Here is a 19,095-nt window from a genome sequence, read left to right as displayed (position 1 = left end):
TGCTCCTGTGGTGGTTGTTCTTGTTGCCCTTGATCGTCAACTAGTGGGTCATGATGTACTTGATCGGCCATTTTAACTGTATAAGTATAAAAGAATATAAGGAATGTGAAGACATAATATGCATTTAGCACCAATATATATCTAGTTATTTATAAATGGTGTATTCAATGTCAAATGATATGTGTAATTAATATATAATACGTGTTTAGACGATTCACATACTTTATTTAAATTAAATTATGAATTTAAATTTGATTAAGTAATTAAAAAGAATGTCATTCGTGTAAGTATCACTCTGATTCGTTACCATTTAGTAACGAATCGAGCGATTCGCTATCAGGTAAATAATCTAACGAAGTAGACTTAGTGAATTACTATTCAAAATGACGAACTATGGATCTAGTGTACTTTTAACGAATCCACATCTGATTCGTGAAGTAATTTATTCGCTGAGCAAGTTCGTGTATTTCTGTAATGAATTGGACATGAATTAGTTCCAATTCGCTAAAGATAACGAATGGTCAATAACATTAGACTTGATCGTTGACTCGCATAGTCAAGGTCAAAATTAATAAGAACACCGAAGGTCAACAACATAAATCCAGCTACAATTAGCGCATGATTATCGTCGAACAATCAAAATAGCAGGTCTATGTGACTCGGAATTGCAATACTAAGCACACGATGTTAAGATTAAGGCTTAACATCATAATATAAACAAGAACAATCAGTTCAGGAAACAGAGTTTAAGCCGTCAAACATATACTCATTCAATCAATCTAGCAAACTACAATCGAACACCGATTAAAGTCTACACAAGGTCTCAGAATCACATTCCGGTGACATTGAATCACATATAAGTAATTTTAACATGATAAATCACAAATAAATCAGTGTTTATAAACTCGGAAAACCCTTAGATCACAAAAATCCATAAATAGTCTATCAAAAAACCATCATTTTTGACGAAAATCACATCGCGGTGATCATCGATACCTTAGAAATACAATGGTATCCCTGAAATGTCGAAAATTGAAGATCTAATTTCAGAGAAAATTTTGAATAGGGTGTCTTTAGGGTGAAGGAAAAGATGAACAGTGAAGGACTGTTCGTCTTTTTCTGTCTTATATAGTCTAGCACGCTACCCGAGGTACTCGTTGTACGAATTACGCAATTCGTTTGAATTATAAATAACGAATTAGATAATTCGCTATTCCAGTTCGTTACCTTAGAGTAGCGAACAAGACATGACTTATGTGTTTATTCGTTACAGAGTGCGGAAGCGAATTAGGTGAGCGAACTAGAAACCAGTTCGCTAAAGAATTACCTAGTTCGTTATCCATAATTAACGAAGTAGCTTTTTCTGAATTAAAACTTTATTTAATTTTAACATAAATAATTAGATGAATTAAATAAATTTCAATAAATAACTAAAGGTTTTAACTTAAATTAATTACCGAGAACCGTTTATCCCGATAACTAAATAACTTTAAAACGTTTCGTTTTTACGAAACATAACTTAAAATCATTAAATAATATGTAAAACACGAAAGATAAAATATTTTTGGTATTTTGTAAAAAATTAAAGAATGTAATTTACAAAAAAAAAAGATCTGAACCAAGAAATAGACAATCTTTTTGTGTTTTATATGATTTTCAAAAGCAGTACATATTTTTGTATTTTTGTTGAGATTGAGCAGAAAATCATATTGACTAAAATGCCCTTCCATCACAGTTTTATATTTCAGCGATATTATGACTGGCCTTAAGTTGGTCATTGATATTGTTCTCCACTTAAATCTTATAACAATCCTTTAAGCATTTTTGTGATATGATTAATGGTTCAATTTGCGCACAGAATATCAGAAACTATTAGCCCCTAATCTTGGTTCAAGCTTAATTTGATTTTTTGCCAAATCACCCCAACTTGACTTAAACCGTTATAGTGTTAATCAAAATTTTGAGAATTTTATAACTTTGAGCAATGCATCAAATTTCCTTTACTGTGAGTGAATATGCACGAGTCCATATGTCGGCTTACATACATTGTATCCCCTGGGGTCCGTTTCTTATTGGTAATGAGACGCACGCAAGGGAGGAACAGTTGTATGACTAACTGTGGATTTTGATCAAGTAAGTAATTTAGTTGTACAAAGTACAGCGGTGATCAAGTTTAATGACTTTGGGTTTGCTCTAAAAGCGAGTGAAATATTCATGCTTATGAATACCTAGATGATTAAGCCGCATAAAGACTCACAGTGTCCAGAATCCTAACGCTTGTTATTTGATCAACTATAAGGCTTGAGTATGATCGGTTATTACATTTCTGCCATCTTCACCGAGACTTTTGCTAGAGACTAACACCTCTTTGAATTTGGCTTTTCTTTAAGTTTATATCACTTACTTTACCCTAACAGCTTGTTTAAGACCTATCAATGCACCAATGATTAAGCACACAGTCTTTTAAGCTTAATTCTTTCTGGATTTGGGGTCAAATAATCAATGTACTAGCATATTCTCTTTTTGCTTCAAAAAACTCAAAATTTTGAGGAGCATAAAATAAAATGATTTAAATTTCCCCAGTTAATTTAAGTTCATAATTTAATGGCTATCATATCCATCTACAAGTAGAGAACATGACCAAAACATGCAAACAAGCTTCACAAACTTAGATACTGACTAAATTTTCAGATAAAAATAAAATAGAAAGCTTAAAGAACGCCCCAAGTACTATCCATTCGTCAGGTAAATGGCTAACCCGAAGATTTACAAGAAATTATCAGGACCAAACATATATAAGTATATGTCCTTCAAAATAGAAGCAAATGACATAATTTTCAGCGAACATAAGCAAAAAAAAAAATCTTTTTGGTTTTTCTCTTTACAAACTAAAAACACAATTTTTTTGTCTTTTCGGATTTTTTTTTTACAAAACAAGAAAATTCACATTCTTTTTGACTTTTTCAGAATTAATCTGTACAAACAGAAATCACAATCTTTTTGGAATTTTCTAATTTTAAAATGTTTTTGGTTTTTCAGATATTAAAATAAAACAAGAAAGAACACAATATTTTTGATTTTTCAACGTTTTCTAATGTTTTGGGTTTTATCTATACAAACTAAAAACACAATATTTTTGTATTTTCTAAGATTCACCCCCTAAAACCTAAAAACAAAATATAATTTAAACTAGACCAAAACTAAAATAAAAATAATTATCCTAATTTTAGGATCTCAGCAAGGGTCTTCAATCCATTTAAACCAAGCAAAAAATTAAAACGTGTTTTATCAAACGCTTTGGTAAATAGATCGGCTTTTTGAAAATCAGTGTCCACTTTCTCAAGATCAATTAATTTTTTTCATAACAATCCCGTATAAAATGATGTCGAATTTCGATATGTTTCGTTTTAGAATGTTGTACGGGATTCTTGGTGATACTAATGGCAGCAGAATTATCAATCAAAATGGGAGTAGTAAGAAACTTCAAGCCGTAGTCGCGAAGATGTTATTGTATCCACAAAACCTAGGAACAGCAACTCGAGGCTGCAACATACTCAGCTTCGGCGGTTGAAGTGGAGACCGTTGTCTGCTTCTTACACTGCCAGGAAACAAGCCGGCTTCTTAAGAATTGACATCCTGCTGTAGTAGACTTGAAATTAATCATGCATCCTCCATAATCTGAGTCTAAGTAAGCGGTAAAATCGAACGTATCATCTATGGGATACCATAACCCGATGTCTGGATTTCCCTGTAGATATTGCAGAATACGCTTGACCGCTGCCAGGTGAGTCACTCGGGGACTTGCTTGGTACCTAGCACATAAACAAACAGCAAACATTATGTCGGGTCGAGAAGCAGTTAAATACATCAAAAAACCAATCATGGCACGATAGAGGGTCGGATCAACGGTATCCTCCAATTCATCCGATGATAAATTGTGACCCACAGGAAGAGGAGTAGAATGGATTTTTCCGGCAGTAATCTTGAATCGGCTTAAGACGTCGTTCACGTATTTTGTCTGATGAATGAAGATTCCCTTCGCAGACTGATGAACCTGCAACCCTAAAAAGAAATTCATCTCTCCCATCGAACTCATCTCGAACTTGGTTTGCATAGATTTCTCGAACTCCTTACACAACATGTCGTTCGTAGACCCAAAGATTATGTCGTCAACATAAATTTGAACGAGCAGAAGATCATCACCAATATTCTTATAAAACAATGTGCAGTCGACAGTCCCTCGTTTGAAACCATTATCCGTCAGATGGTCGGCGAGTGTGCCATACCAAGCTCTCGGGGCTTGATGTAGACCATATAATCCCTTGTTTAAACGGTAAACACGGTCAAGATAATCCGGATCTTCGAAACCTGGAGGCTGTAAAACAAACACTTCCTCGTGAAGTTCACTATTGATAAAAGCACTCTTAACATCCATTTGATACACCTTGATCTTCTTGTGAGAAGCATATGCCAGGAAGATTCGAATCGACTCTAATCTTGCAACTGGAGCATACACCTCAGTGTAATCAATACCCTTTTGCTGATGAAAACCTTGTACCACTAAACGTGCCTTGTTTCTCACAATTACCCCACGATCATCTTTCTTACACTTATATACCCACTTAGTTGGAATTGCCTTCTTGACTCTAGTAGGTTTGTCAATAAGATCCCAAACACCTAAACGTGCAAATTGTTGTAATTCTTCTTCCATGGCTTCTACCCAAGATGGATCTTGCAGAGCCACACGAGGAGTTGTAGGCTCAACTTGCGATAGAAAGCAAGTGAATTTAGCAATAGTTGCAATTTCAGATGAGTGTAAGTCAGCATAAACACATAGGGCATTATTGTCACTTGAGGAAGCAACTTGATGTCGTGTCTGAACCCCTACATCAAGGTCTCCAATAATGTCTTCTTGTGGATGGTAATTATGAATCCTGAGAGTAGGATTTTTAGAAACAACAACGTTTTCAAATAAATTAGTGTAATGTTCACCCAATTCAGGAGATGAAACATCACTGTCAAGTGTAATAACTTGATCCACAATTGTATTATCATCAGATGAAGTAGACGCATTATCATCATGAGTAGAAGATTCTTCAATTGGAGCCGCAATTGGAGCTTCAATATCATTTGAACTTGCAAACCTTGGAATATCCAAATGTTCTTCAAAATAAGCACGAACTAAATCTTCATCTGGATGATCAGTTGATGGAGTAAATGAATTAAATAAACCATCATAGTCAAACATCCAGTCGGGTCCTTTCCCTTGTGAAGGAGTAGTGTACTTTTGACAATCAACATGGTACCACTCTTCAACACAAATTAAAAAACTGTTTCTTAGGTGACGCATATCCCAAGAAATACCCTTCAATGGCTTTTTCATCAAATTTACCCACATCCTTTTTCAGCATAGTACAGGGACACCCAAAAGGTTCTAGGTACTTTAAGTTAGGCTTACGATTATTCAATAATTCATAACTGGTCTTCTTGAGTCGTTTAACAGTTAGAACACGATTGAGTGTATAACAAGCCGTATTCACCGCCTCACTCCAAAACTGGACAGGTTGCTTAGAATCAGCAAGCATAGTTCTTGCAGCTTCAATCAAGGTTCTATTCTTTCGTTCAGCAACGCCATTTTGTTGAGGTATATATGGTGCACTATATTCACGGTGAATTCCCTTTTGGATACAAAAGAAATTCAACATAGTGTTTTTGAATTCAGTTCCATTATCACTCCGAATTCTCCTTACCTTTTGTTTGTAAAGTGATTCGATTTTAGTGATAAGGTTTTGTACCAAAACAGGCGTTTGATCTTTAGAACTCATAAATAAGACCCATGAATATCTCGAAAAATCATCAGTCACAACTAGGCAATACCAGTCTCCAGAAATACTCGCATGATTCGCTGGACCGAACAAATCCATATGAATTCGTTCAAGCGGAGTATCAATGGAATTCAATACCTTAGATAGGTGCGATTTCTTCTTCTTCTGTTTGCCCTTCTTACAAGCAACACAGTGATCGGATAACTTAAAATTCTTTAACGACACCCCCTCTACCAGATATTTTTCCATTAAATAATTCATTTTTCGAACATGTATGTGACCCATTCGTCGATGCCAAAGCACTGAGTCTTTCTCGGTTGCTTTTGAGACAAAACACGTTTCGATTGACGTAGATACTTTAGAATTCATGTTCAAGACATAAATATCATTTGATCGTGGTGATCGCATGACAACCATGTCCTCGGGAATCACATAACCCGGTTTCAAGATCAGACACTCTTTATCTGTAAATATCGTAGTGTATTGCTTATCACAAATTTGCGATACGCTCAATAAGTTATGATCCACTTTATCACAATAGTTAACCTTCTCAAACGTAATCTTCCCATTTGAAACATCACCCTCCTGTGTAATAATACCCCCAGAATTCCCAGCAAACGCCACATAACCCCCTTGAATATTTCTCACATTTGATAAGAGGTTGAGATTTCCAGTAATATGACGAGAACATGCACTATTCATGATACAGTTTTCACCAAAATGTTCTTGGATGTACCCTACACACAAAAGAAAATGATTAGTTCAAAAAGGCAGCCTAGGCCTCGGTCTTGGGCACCTTTTGGTTTCCTTGAGAAAAGTTAACTTTAGTTGCATTCAATTGTTGTTCAGCAACTTGAGAATAAGTTACAGGTTTCTTCAACTTTCGTCTTAGATACGTAGCTTGAACCACATTTGAATTAACATTTTTGCATAATGGTTCAGTAGGAATAAACTTAGGTTTAACGGAACCATGAGTTTCATTCACATGAACAACTTTTTGAGGATGTATGTTCAAAAACATAATATGAGTATCATCAGCACACGACACAGGTCTTTTCAGAATCTCCTTTACCACTGGAACCGGTTTGGGATGGTCCTTGATAAAAGGATGAAGATTCTGATAGTTCTTCTGGCCACAGTTTCTTACTACATGACCTTGTTGACCGCAAAGAAAACAACTTCACATGTCAACATGATGATGTTGAAAATTTGTTGGAAAGTGTGACACAGATGATGTCTGATGACTCACATTTTTGGTCATGCTCTTACCAAAATCATCAGATAATTCAGATTTCTTTTTTAAGTAAAAATCTAAATTAGACAGTTCGAAAAACTTTTCAACGTATCTGTCCCAGTTGACTTCACAAATTGAATTTTCTTAGCTTGTTTTAAACAGATTATTATATATCAAGATCCAACTGCCGCCAAGCCAATTGAGATTATTGCGGCTAATACTGTGATATTTATGGATGGTTCGGGGGTGGTTATAAGTGTGGTGAACAGAGATGAGATAGAGGTTGGTGAGTTTGTGGATAGGTCTCTAACACGGGAGCAGATTTCTATACTGCTTGGGCTGAATAATGATCAGTTGACTGCTTTAGAGACTGAGCCTGATGTCGAGGTGGTGAATGAGGAAGGTATATCGGATGATCCGTCAATTCAGATGAATATGGACTTTATTTTTGAAGATGAGGATGTTGAGATCGAAGACGTAACTGCTGAGGAGTATCCGGACTTGTTTTAAAACTTGCTTTCCTTAATCAATGAATCAGATGAAACTGATATTTTTGCTTGAGCATATTGACGTTCAAGTTCACGAACTTTGGAGGTTTCATTGTAAAACACACTCTCAATCAGTTCAGGTTTAATGATACTTATTGGAATGTCTTTCTCAGTGAACATTGTGTCCATCCCCTTTAACTTAAACACACGAGCAGATGACGGCTTAAGTGCATTAGGATTTATAAAACGCAACAAATCCTCATCATGGGTTATTCTGGTTTCTTAGCCTTCTTTCATCTTGTTTTATCTTAGTTGTGTGCGAACCATACACAACCTCCTCAAATTCATGAGGTTCACACAGTATGTGATTAGAACTTGGAATGTTCTTGTTATTGTGTATAATTTCATGTTCAAACACATCCCCAATGATAACTTTGTCAACATTTTCAACAAAAACTTTGTTGCTTTGAACATGAGGTTTCTGAGAAACAGATTGGGTTTTAACAGTTTCAGACTTACTTGGTTTAGAATTTTCTGAAATCACAGGTTCTTTAAGAATAACATCTTCTTCAGTTGGAGCAAAAGGATTAATTTTATAATCATTGTGAAATGGTGGTGGAATTTCAACAAAACCTATACCTTTCTTTGAATCCTTTTGTTTTCCAGAAACTTCAATAATTTCATTCAACAGAAAAGATGAATTTCGAAATTTACCCAATTTGTTCTTTAACTCAAGAACCTCATTCTCAAGCTCGGTTATCTTTGAACGGTGTTTCAAAATTTCTTGAAATTTTTGATCATTAATTGTCATTTTCACAGATAACTCAGCTTTAAGATCATGATTACTGATAGTCAACGCATCAATTTTCTCTCTCGAGTTTATTTGAGAAGTCAAGGATTGCCTACAAGTATCTTTTAAGGGCACAATCTCTTTTAGCAAATTATCATTTTGAAGTTTTAATGAATCAATTTTAGATTTATTATAATCACAATCAACACATGATACCTTAGAAGCAGAATTACTAACCTCGCTTTGTTTGGCCATGCAAGCAGATGTGGTAGACTCACTGATCTTAGCCATACAAGCAAAATTAATTGGAACTTTTTCACTTGAATAATCAGACTCAGATCCAGAATCATTATCAGAAGATAGCTTGCTTCCACTAGCATCTTGAAAATTTTCAGTATATCCAAACATTGCCAGATTTGCTTGAGTATCATTACATAGTAGTCGTTGTGACCAATCATCTCCATTAGCTAACATTGCTTGTGATCCAGAACTTGAAGGTTTCTTCTCAGCATCATTACCTCGTGGTGTTGAAGAATTTGAATTTTGACCACGAGGACCAGTATATTCCTTTTTCGGTTTGTCTCATTCTTTTGCAAAATGACTGAATTCTTGACCATTGTAACATTTCACTTTCAACTTGTCAAATCCCAACTTCTTGTTTAGAGCAGGAAGATCTTTTCCAGTTCTTTGCATGAATCTTTTCACCTTTCGAACAATCATTGCCATATTCCACTTTAAATCCATGATTTCTAAGTCATCTGGATCAATCTGATCATAGTCTTCATCAGTTAAATCACTAGTGGCAATTTTGCTACTAACCAGATTTTCATAAGACGTCATGAAAGCGGATAGAAAGGCAAAGTTTTGTTCAGCTTCTTTCATATTGACGTTTGAAGGTGTTGAATGTTGATTTGTAGTGGATGAACTACCCGACATTCCAGATGATCCAGAAATACCAGAAGATCCAGTATTTCCCGCTGTGTAAAAACAAGCTCGTGGATCACTATACAACGTAGTTGAATTCTCACTTGCAGCTTGAGTAATAAAAGCAGTCAGTGGAGAGATGATTGAACTAAGAGGCATACTACCACCATAGAAAGAAGGATCTTGACTTTCCTTTGAAGATTTTTGACACTTAAGATCATATTCTCTGGCTTCAATCTTTTGCAAAAATTCAATTGCTGTCACATCTTCATTTAAGAAATAATTGTTTTCCTTGAGAAACATTAAGAACATGGAATAAGAACTTGGAAGTACACTCTTAATAGTGTCAATTTTATCCCTCTCAGAAACATCTAATTTCATCTTGTCCATCTCAGAAATCAAGTGATTGAATCTTGTTGTCATTTCTTCAACCGTCTCACCTTTCAATAAATTAAAGTTTCTGAATTGAAACTTAAGCATCACCTTTTTGCTCTCAGCCGTGTTACCCATACTTCTCATTCGAATATGTTGAAACAGAGAGCACATATTTTTATACTACCCACTTGGTGAAAAATATTCTCAGACAAAGCCATAGTTAGAGTAGAATAAGCTTTTGTCTCTATCTCTAATGCTTTCTTTTCTTCAACAGAACACTGTGAAATAGCTTTTGGTGTAAAACCAATAGTCTCATCTCCAATTATAGGAAAGTATAGACTTCATCTAAGCAGTATGAACAATCAGGATGAACTGATCCTAAATGAGCACGAAACCGAGGTTCCCACTTGGCAAAGTCACTGAACTTCATCAATCTTGGACATTTCGAATGTGAACCTATCTCGGTATCAAGTTGCAACATTTGTTGCATCAACATGTTTTGAGATGCCAATGAATACATACCAGCCATTTTTGACAAGTTTCAAAAATTTAAGGGTGTAACGAATCAACAAGCGAATAAGATTAACGAACTGTAAACAGTTGTAGCGAACTGTGAACAGTAAAATAACGAATCAAATATTAACGAAGTTAAGATGGGTCATGTAACGATTCCGGCAAATTCAGGTATACCCTAGCCGGTATATACTATTTACGTGTTATTAAATATTGAATATATGAATTATAATGCATTTATACGAGTATATATGATTCACTGTACGAATTATACTCGATTATACAGTGAATCGTATTGGAAGTACGGTTAACCGATTGACGGTTATTGAAACCCGAATGAATCGGGGATTACATTATAGACGAAATATATAATGTTTAGTGATGTTTACGAAGTATTAAAGCTTCGGGATAAGTAAAATAAAGCACAGAAAAGAATTTCGAGTTAATGGTACGTTGGTACGTTAAACGAAATCTTTTATACCAAACCAAGCAAGAGATGATCGATCAAGCCGAAAAAGATGCACAATTATTAATAATATGATGTTTCAAGTAAATAAATGTCATGGTTTAAGTTTTTAAAGTTTTAAATCGGTTTTATATAAATTTTATTTTTAAGCCGAAAAACGGGTCGTTTTAAGCCGAATTAAACGTTTAACCGAAAAACGAACTGAACCAGATTATCCACAACATTATCCAGATTTCGTAATCTGAGCTTGTGGCCAAGATTGGAGGTGTGGGCCCCACCCCTCCATATTAGACCGATCGGCCAAGGGGGACTCCCCTTAGCCATTCATTTTCTTTTTCCTTCAATCCAACTCTCAAAATTCTCTCCATCCTCCACACATTCAACCAAAAATCTTTGAGTTTTAACAAGATTCACAAGGTATAAAAATGTTGTTATGGTTGAAACTTGGTTTTTAATTCCATAATCTTGAGAAAATGAGGTTTCAAGTGAAAAATGGGTGAAAACCCGAGATGAAACCGATTCTTGCATGATCAAGTGATGTATACAAGTTATACAAGGGATCTTGGTCCAAGAAAGGAGTTAAAAGAGTCAAAAACGAATTTTTACTGTTAAAATCTTTGTTTCTTTATCATAACCGAAACCATGAAAGAAATGGCTTGATTGTGGGTGTAACTTGCTTGGTGTGGTGTTATTGTGCTTGTAGGTGTTATATCTAGTTGCTAGCAAAGGCTAGAAAGCAAGATCTGTTGGCTTGGGCAAAAACCTCAAACTCTTCCCTGTTCACGCCTGAAAATGGCTTGGGCAAAAACCTCAAACTCTTCCCTGTTCACGCCTGAAAGCTGGTATTTATACCCGCTGCCATTCGGTCAGGACTCATTCGATCGAATGAGTCCTATTCGATCGAATGGCAGACTCATTCGATCGAATCAGAAACTCATTCGATCGAATGAGTATCCATTTGAAAATGCTCTTTCAAATGGATCACTTTCAGCGTGAACCACTACCTAGGTGTACAGCATACAACATAAACATTCTAAACTATTCGCCAAGCGACGGCCACAAAACATGCACCAACAAGATCTTGGCGATCTAAAGCTAGAAACACAAGGTAGTTCGGTTTTTCGTATGATTTATATGATTTGGACAGATTGTGATAGACTTAGAGTTGGGTCATGAAATTTAACAGAGATGATATACACATGAAAATATGAGATCTGTGAAAATTGGGTAATTTTTGGACAAAGGATGAATATTTGGTGAATTTAATGCTCGGTTTTGGCTAAAAATGATGAAAAATAGTTAAAGTAGTTCTGTGAAAATATGAGATATGATGAAAATATGAGATCTGTGAAAATTGGGTAATTTTTGGACAAAGGATGAATATTTGGTGAATTTAATGCTCGGTTTTGGCTAAAAATGATGAAAAATAGTTAAACATCATGAAAAATTCTGGAAATTCCAGATAAGCTTTTTATAACATATGAAAGTCACACACAAAATTTCTGATCCGTTGGAGAAGTCTAAGTAGGCTTTTCGGTAAAACGAGTTCTAGGGTTTTCTAGCTCGGTTTTAGTGAAAATGGCGTGAAAAATGAGATTTTGGTTCCGGAAAAATTACAAGGAACTATGTGGATGGCAGGGGTCCTCCCACAAAAATTTGGGATTTTTCTAAGGTCGTTTGGTATTTTCGATATATTTGGTGTTTAAATGACGTTTAAAAATAGATAAATAAATGTTAAATATAAAAATTAATTCTGGAAATATTTTTACAAAATTCCTTACTGTCAAAAAGTGATTTGTACAAAATTTCAAGATCCGAGACTAAACGGATAATTATTTGTGCTAAAAAGAACATAAAAACAAACTTTTAAAGCTTAAAACGCGTAAACCGGCAAAGTTCGCCTAAGCGAGCTGACTGGTGTATAAAAACCTTAAAAATGAACTATTTTTATGAAACTAAGATAATCAAGTAAAAATAAATCATCCGAAAATAATTCGGGTATTTTTATCCGAAATAACAGTTTCCGGAACCCTAAAGACGGAAACGGGTCCCGCGGCCAAACGGGGCGTCTAAACCGAGCTCTAAATTCACAGCTTTAACTAAAATATCAGTAACAACTATTTTCGGGTCGTGTGTGACCAAACTCATTTTTGAAAACATAAAAACGAATAACCGTGCTAGGCACGCAAAACGGGAAAACAAACTAATGGTAGTTTTTACTAAAGAACTCTAAATGATATCACAGTCTAAGTCCTGAGAAGTGTTTCGGGGTTAACATTGTCCCCGGATCGTGTACGGTACTGGGTTAACAGTGTCCCCAGACGTACCGGTTAACACGAATTTAAGTTATATTAATAGAAATTGTATAGTAACGACTTAGGGATCGTATTACAGATCCGGACCGGTAGCCGTGTACAGTGTTACATATTTGCTCACGAAAAGGTGAGTTTCACGAGCCCCTTTTTACTGAATTGTTTTAAATATTTTCCCGGGGCGGAAAGCATGTTCCTATCAAAATGTTTAAGTACATACTGAACGTATGGAAATTGGGTGTATTTTTATATTGTTTATCATACGGGAATCGTACGGAAATGTACTAAGATGGTAATTATCTGAGATGCTAATATTGTAAGGTTCCGCAACAGGGTTCTGGGTTAACATTGCCCCCAGAATGGGTACAGTGCTGGGGTTAACAGTGTCCCCAGATGTCACTAGAAGTGTTTCTGGGTTAACATTGCCCCCAGAATGGGTACAGTACTGGGTTAAAAGTGTCCCCAGATGTCACTAGAAATGTTTCTGGGGTAACAGAGGTTTCACTTGTGGGCTCAGCATAATTACATCGCTAATATATGATTATTATAATGATTTGTCATCGTTTAATTAAATTAGTGAAACTCACCAACTATTCGTAGTTGACCCGTTTTCTTTACATGCTTTCTAGGTACACCCAAATTGGAATGAGTGATACGTGCTTGATGATGTGTGCTATTTTGTGGAAGCTTAAGGATCTTTAATTTGTATTAAATATGTTAATGTACTATCGGTAAAACTTATGTGTTAACGCCTAGACGGTAACGAAACTCGGAACAATATAATACGTTGTAAATTAATGTAGTGGTGTTTTCTTTATAAGCAATGCTGTTGATATCAGACGTGACTGTTGCATCCCGTTTACGTTTCCGCTGCGGTTACGGGGTGTTACAGAACTTGGTATCAGAGCCATTGGTTATAAAGAATTAGGATGTCTTTAAAAAGGTACCTAAAATATAACCAGTAGCTCTAGTATTATAGGATCTGAATATCAACTAATAATTTATAGTGACGAGATCTGGATGAACTTGGATGGACAAGTGAGTTATTATGGTCCGGAACATAATAACAGACTTGTCTGCACGAGGGAATTCGGGGGAAGTCACGGGGGACTTTAATAGGTAAAATTGGCAACATATGTGTAAATATATGATAATATTGTTATGTGGTCAAGTTGTATAAGTAAGTGTATATTAATTTGATTATGGTTTACACTATGGAAAGAACTGCATGTTTGATTAACTTGTGTGCAGGTAAGAATGTCGAGAACTCATTGTTTATCGGTGGAGGAGGACCCGGAGGAAATCAGCTCCGGGAACTCTGGGAGTCTACGCATATCATCCAGCTCTGAGCCTAGCGAGGCTAGTCGTAGGAGCTCTAGCCAGTCCTCCCCAGTCAGGATTGTCAGATCCCCCACCCCACCCGCACCACAGGCCACCCCTATCCCTCCCGGATTCGGACCCCGCCTCACGGCGCGGATCAGTGTCCCGCATGTCCCACCTACCTTTCCCCCACCCAGACCTGCTACCCGTCGGGGCGAGTCCTCGCGCTCCCAGCCCGAGCCTGGGACTCCACCTGTGTGGGGTCTTCCTAGGCAGGAAAGGGACGCGGCGGCATGGCTTCGAGTGCTCACCGAGCAGGTGAATGAGCACTCCGCCGCCCTGTCAGTGGGAGTACAAAGGAGGATGTATCTGGGGGACCGCATACTGGATTGCCAGTATGCGATTGACCAGTCGAGGAGGGAGTGCTCATACTCCCAGTGGAGGGTCGACCGGATGGAAACGCGGATCCGGGGTATGTTGGCTGTGATGGTGGTGTTGGTGGCTGTGTTGGTGGGGTTGGTATACCACCGTGTTTAGTTGTGTTAGGATGGGAGTAGACAGGGACCGCTTTTTGATACTCTGTGTAAGCAGTTAGTGGTGATGCTAACATAGAGTGAATCTTGTGTAGTTATAATACAACCACTGGCCTTTAGGGGGTCTCTTTCGGGGTATAGCATTATAGATACTTTTGGGTATCATTCAAGCACTGACCCATTGCGGGTTATGTCGAGATGATGCCGACATAGGCCCTATGTATGAAAACTTAACCTATGTAATGATGACAGGAAAGTATGTGAACTGACGTTGATGTAATATGTACTGATATTTATTAATGAATGGAATGTGGGTTGTGTGTTATGATTGGAACTTGTATTAATTATATGTATTTTCTTGATGTTGTGTAGAATGGCACCAAAACGATCAGCTCAAATGTCGGAAGTAGATGTGAGCCGTTTGATTGCTCAACAGTTAGAGGCGGCGATACCGGATATAGTATCGCGCATCGCCGCCAGTATTAACAATTCGACCAATCCAACCCCTCCGAGCAATCAAACGACCACCAATAATGACGGGGAACAAAATGCTAATCCTCCACAGAATGATAACCCGATTCCGGGAAATGACGCACCGCCTAGGGTGGTTGTTACAGACAGTAATGGCCCTATACCTACTGTAGAGACGAACCGTACTGAACCGATTCCTGCATCCAGGGGATGCTTGATCAAAGACTTTATGTTGTGCAAACCCCTAGAGTTTAGCGGGTCTGAAGGACCAAATGGGTTGGTTAAGTGGATCGAGAAAATAGAATCCGTTGTGAATATCAGCAACTGCCCCGAGGATTTTGTTGTTAAGTATGCTACCTGCACATTCACGGACCATGCCTTGACATGGTGGAACACGATAGTGCAGACTCGCGGTCAGGCGGCGACAAACCGCATGACCTGGACAGAGCTCAAGGCTCTTGTACTAGGACATTTCTGCCCGAAAAATGAATTGCAGAAATTAGAAAACGAATTGTGGAACCTGGAGATGCAGGGGGCAGACCACTTGGGTTATACAAACCGGTTTAATGAGTTGTCGCGATTGGTACCATGGTTGGTTACCCCGGAGTCGAAGAAGGTTGAGCGTTATATTTGGGGACTAACTCCAGGAGTGAGGAGTATAGTCAACGCTGGGGGACACCAGACGTTTGAGGTTGTGGTGACGCAAGCTGGCATCGTCACCTACGATTTCGTGAGGAGTGGGTCACTGAAGGTGGCAGGAGAGTCTGCTGGGGGAAAACGGGGTACGTATGACCATAGGATCCAGGAGAAGCAGCAAGGTAAACGTGCTAGGCCCGCTGCCCAGAACTACGCCATGACCAGTTCAGGCGGAAGGCAGGGACCGCAGACAAGGACGTTTCCTAGGTGTGGGAAATGCGGTAACCAGCATGGTGGCGAGTGCAGGGGGGTAGTGTGCCATCGGTGTGGTAGGGAAGGGCACTACGCACCGAGATGTAGGACAGACCTGAACAATCTGAACCGACAACCTCAACCTATCCGTGCGCAACCAGTTAGGACCCAACCAGCCCGACAACAAAACCCCCAAGGAAATCAAGTGATGACCACCAGCAGTGCTTGCTTTGAATGCGGCAGCACAGATCACTTCAAGAGAAACTGTCTGAAACTGAACCAGGGAGGAAATGGGCGGCAAACCGCGGGTCAGGCATCGACGTCCAACCCGGCAAGAGGCCGAGCATTCGTGATGGGGGCGAGCGAGGCACGCCAAGACCCCAGCGTAGTGACAGGTACCTTCCTCGTCTCTGATCATTACGCTTCTGTATTATTTGATACGGGCGCCGATAGAAGTTTTGTCTCCGTTAAGTTCCTATCGATAGCAAACCTTCCAATTGGTGAAACCATAGAACCTTATACCGTAGAAGTCGCTAACGGTAAAACCATGACAGTTAATCGAATAGTTCGGAATTGCCCTTTTAATTCTGAACGATCAATCCCTTCCGATTGACTTGTTACCGGTAGAATTGGGTAGTTTTGACGTGATAGTGGGAATGGATTGGTTAGCACGTAACAAAGTAGAAATAAACTGTGAAAAGAAAATCGTCAAGATCCGGGTGTCGGATGACGAAGAGGTATTAGTGCAAGGAGAAAAGTCAGGCACCATGATACCATTTATATCCCACCTCAAGGTGTTAAAATATATACGCCAGGGATGCGTGGCGTATCTAGCAAGCTTGACGGCCACTGATTCTGAGGAGAAACGGGTGGATGATATTCCAGTGGTACGCGAATTTCCACAAGTTTTCCCAGAAGAACTTCCTGGATTACCGCCAACCTGCCAGGTCGAATTCAGAATCGATTTATTACCTCAAGCTGGCCCTGTTGCTAAGGCGCCCTACCGACTTGCACCATCTGAGATGCAAGAACTATCCAATCAGTTGCAAGAATTGTTGGATAAAGGATTTATACGTCCCAGTTATTCCCCGTGGGGTGCACCTGTACTATTCGTGAAAAAGAAGGACGGGAGCCTTAGAATATGCATCGATTACAGGGAATTGAACAAGTTAACAATCAAAAATAGGTACCCTCTTCCCCGAATTGATGACCTGTTCGACCAACTACAAGGTGCGAGCTACTTCTCAAAAATTGATCTTAGATTGGGATACCATCAGGTTAGAATTCAAGAGGAGGATATCCCAAAAACCGCATTCCGGACTCGCTACGGCCATTACGAGTTCTTAGTTATGCCTTTTGGGCTAACAAATGCGCCAGCAGTGTTCATGGATCTCATGAATCGAGTCTGTAAACCCTACCTCGACAAATTCGTCATCGTGTTTATTGACGATATTTTGATATACTCGAAGAGTAAAGAAGAGCACGAGCAACACTTAAGATTAATTTTAGAACTTCTTAATCAGGAGAAGTTATATGCAAAATTCTCCAAGTGTAACTTCTGGTTACAAGAGGTGCAATTCCTCGGTCACGTTATAAACCATCAAGGAATACACGTTGATCCGAGTAAGGTTGAAGCAATTAAGAATTGGCAAGCGCCTAAATCTCCAAAGGAAATCCGCCAATTCTTAGGCTTAGCTGGATATTATCGTCGATTTATAGAGAACTTTTCCAGCATCGCCCAACCTTTAACCCTTCTGACCCAAAAGGATCGAAAGTATGAATGGGGTGAAGAGCAGGAAACGGCGTTTCAAACGCTAAAACAAAGATTGTGCCAAGAGCCGATCTTAAGTCTCCCCGACGGAGACGATGGTTTTGTCGTGTATTGTGACGCATCCCGTAGAGGGTTAGGATGCGTGTTGATGCAGAATAATAAGGTCATAGCCTATACTTCCCAACAGTTAAAAGTACACGAGAAAAATTACACTACTCATGACTTAGAACTGGGAGCGGTTATCTTCGCACTTAAAATCTGGAGACATTATCTCTACGGTACAAAGTGCACCATCTTCACCGATCATAAAAGTTTGCAACACATATTCGATCAGAAAGAACTGAATATGAGGCAACGAAGATGGGTCGAGTTGTTAAGCGACTATGACTGTGACATCCGTTATCACCCCGGCAAGGCTAACGTCGTAGCCGATGCCTTGAGTAGGAAAGATCGAGTTAAACCATTGCGTGTGCGAGCGCTGGGGATGATAGTCCAGTCGAACTTTTCGGATTTGATTCGAGTCGCTCAACGTGAGGCGTTGAAAGAGGAACAAATGGAAAACGAGGGACTTTACGGGAATGAGAAGAATTTCGAACAGCGCGAGGACGAAATTCTCTATTTCAAAAATCGGGTTTGGATCCCGACCCTCCATGACCTTCGTGAATTGATCATGGACGAAGCGCATAAATCGAAATATTCCATACATCCGGGATCGGATAAGATGTACAAGGATGTGAAGGAATTCTACTGGTGGCCGGGTATGAAAAAGAATATAGCCACGTACGTCGGTAAGTGTACGACTTGTGCGAGGGTTAAGGCGGAGCACCAGAAACCCTCGGGAAGATTACAACAACTGGAAATTCCGGAATGGAAGTGGGAGCAGATCACAATGGATTTTGTGACACATCTCCCCAAGACGTCCCGAGGACATGATGCAATTTGGGTAATCGTGGATCGATTAACCAAATCGGCACATTTTATTCCGATTAGAAATAATTATAACACTGAGAGACTTACGCAGATTTATATAAATGAAATTGTGTCTCGTCATGGTAGACCCATCTCGATCATCTCCGATCGGGATAGCCATTTCACCTCCAATCTTTGGCAAGCTGTCCAAGAAGCGTTGGGAACGCGTATTGATCTAAGCACAGCTTACCACCCTCAGACTGATGGTCAGTCTGA

The sequence above is a fragment of the Bidens hawaiensis genome, unplaced genomic scaffold (assembly GCF_021521415.1).
Source record: "Bidens hawaiensis isolate Kalapana, Puna unplaced genomic scaffold, B.hawaiensis_p1.1 tig00002265_1, whole genome shotgun sequence".
Classification (NCBI taxonomy): Eukaryota; Viridiplantae; Streptophyta; class Magnoliopsida; order Asterales; family Asteraceae; genus Bidens; species Bidens hawaiensis.
This window is presented reverse-complemented; position numbering follows the sequence as displayed.